This window comes from Apium graveolens, chromosome 5, assembly GCF_009905375.1.
Source record: "Apium graveolens cultivar Ventura chromosome 5, ASM990537v1, whole genome shotgun sequence".
NCBI classification, from domain to species: domain Eukaryota; kingdom Viridiplantae; phylum Streptophyta; class Magnoliopsida; order Apiales; family Apiaceae; genus Apium; species Apium graveolens.
This window is the reverse complement of record NC_133651.1, coordinates 219765041-219767636: the sequence shown is the minus strand read 5'-3', so window position 1 is coordinate 219767636 and position 2596 is coordinate 219765041. Positions and strand designations below refer to the sequence as shown.

The window sequence follows — 2596 nt, the reverse complement described above, 5'->3', positions numbered from 1 at the left end:
GATCTTATAAATTAGACGTAAATTAGTAGTCAATCAATTACCATGAATAGTATAAAAAGTCAAAACATGAGATGTTTTTTTGGGACGGAGGGAGTATTAATTATCTATACTAATAAGCGGAACCATGTTTAGGTCCCCAATCTTGGTGCTCATTAAAAAATTATACAACTATTTTTAAAATTGTATGTAATAAAATCTCAACCGACAAAAAATAACTTCTACTCTATGTAAATTTTGTTTTCCTTCAATTTTTATTTGTTGCCGAACATCCAAGCGTCAATTTACTTTAAAATAATCGTATTATTAAGTTAAAATGTCATATTTGTATAAGTAAATAATTAGGTGCATGCATAACTAGAACTATACGGTGAAATTTTAGAGTTACACTTAACTTTGATTTTTTTAACTACATATTTTAACAATATTTTATCTATTATATTTAGATATATATTTTGCACGGATTATGAGTTTCAGTTTTTTGCAAATAATAATATGATATTATTATTTTTAATTTCGGACACGTGCTTCGCACGGGTTACTAACTAGTAATCAATTATGAGTAATGTTAGATAAATCAAAATTTGTACAAATATAATTACAAAATTACGTGACGTGACACGTGTCAAAATTTAATTCATGGACATATATTAATACACGGAGAATGTTAGGGGTACTAAATTGATTCTCAAAAAGTTAAAAAATGTCAGGTGTCAAATTTTTATTGATTAAATGAAAATGGATCCCTGCATTTACATCGAAAGCATCAATTAAATCATTCCAAAATGTCACATCACTCATGACACATCATTTTGTAATAATTTTTTGTACTATTTTTGTGCCTCTAGTATTACTAGCAAGATACCATATTAGTATGGAAAATGTTATTATTTACAAAGTATTAAAAAAAAATATGTAACAATAATTGAAATTTCTGGCATTTTCCATCAATTATACGCGGCAGTATTCTGAATAAAATTAGTTTTAGCCGTCAACTAGAAAAAGGTTGGAGATGCTAAATAGACATCCTGTGGAGCCTTGTTTGGTAATCGTATACCTCAAGTTTAATGGCTCCACAAAACTAAAGTTTAAGCAGTGCCCTGACTGGTTCAGACGCTCCTATACACTGCTTGTATTGTAAGCACAAGAATTGGTCTCTCCTGAAGTAAAGCCCAAATTATCAGCACATACTACAAAGTACAAACATTTGTAAATAAATATGTGACATAGAGAAAGAAACTCAAACCACGCGTTTCTCCCTCGTTCACTTTCTCTACGCGGTCTACACACTTGGGTATTAAAACCACAGGTCGGTAGTTTCAATGTATCATCAATTATTAGCCATTTCAAAATTTTAAAATTTTAAAATTTGCTCTTATTTCAAAAATAGGGAAAATGGTTTCTAACACCCGGGCACAGTCTGTTTTGCCACAGTGTCACGGGTGCGGCGCTGGGACAGCACAGAGGTGGATTCCTGAAAGAGGCCAAGTTTTGTGGAATGTTTTAAAAATGTTGGTATCGTCGTGTACTCATTTCTCGGAAAGGAGGAGCTCTCATTCCAGAAGCTCACCCAAGAATGCTGATGATCATTCTATACATTATTAGTTGTTGGTTTCATCTTATTATTTGGTTCGTATTTACCAATAGTAATGTATGCAGCAAATCAGGTTAATTTTTTGATTTCAGAATTAAAATAACGAGAAACGGGAAGTATGCATTGGATGCGTAAATGGGATAGAATACAGGCATAATTGTTTTATTAATATGATCCTGGCATGGCGGACACAAGAGAGGCCAACTCGACTTCTTGGGTTTCAGAGGAGTTTGTAGGATTAGTCCAGGATCAGTGTATGTGAATGTTTCTTCTGTTAGGCATAAAGTTGACTTATTTTTTATGTTCGTTCTAATGATTCAATAGTGGCACTTAGGACTTGCCCCTTGAGCCGTTGATCCTAAAAGAGTTGAGTTGACGAAATTCCACTTATATTAAAACCAAAAAGGAATAAGTTGAGTCATCCTAGAAAGAGTAAGTTCACCGTTAAAAATCATTAATTAATCTGGAGTCATATTTCTCTTAGGTTGTTTGCACTATTTCTTTACCTCTCGATCTAATTAATCTGGTCCAAGCTCTACGGTCGCTGATGACTAAACAATTTTAGTATTACCAATCCGCATATTATCCGTAGATACAAAATCAAGCGAAACAGACCACACAGGCAGTGCTGCTATTAAGGAAAGCTCGCACCGAAACATCGAGTCTTGCACGATCAACATTTATAAGGACCATATATGCCCGAGGCAAAAATAATTATAAAAAAATTGTCATAAAATAACATCATGACATGAGTGATGTGATAATATAGAATAATTTAATTTATATTATTAGTATTGATGCAGGGTGATTCATTTATATTTAACCAATATACAGTCGTATTTGTAACTATTTTAAAAACCAAATATATACCCTTAACATCTTTCAAACAGAATTTTGCATGGCTAATTTTAGTTACCCTCTCATAATTGCTTTAATGTCAAAAGAACCAACTTCTGCTTATCTTCGTTTCGTAATTTAAAATCTCGCGAAAGTTGTTCCGGGTCT

At 32.5% G+C, this 2596-nt stretch overlaps 1 long non-coding RNA gene across 1 annotated transcript; it reads left to right on the top strand.

Moving 5' to 3' along the window:
• Positions 1–1017: 1017 nt before the first annotated feature.
• Positions 1018–2074, top strand: LOC141661610 (uncharacterized). Its single transcript, XR_012550050.1, has 2 exons — positions 1018–1306; positions 1388–2074. It is a non-coding gene; the product is annotated as an uncharacterized LOC141661610 (long non-coding RNA).
• Positions 2075–2596: the final 522 nt, after the last annotated feature.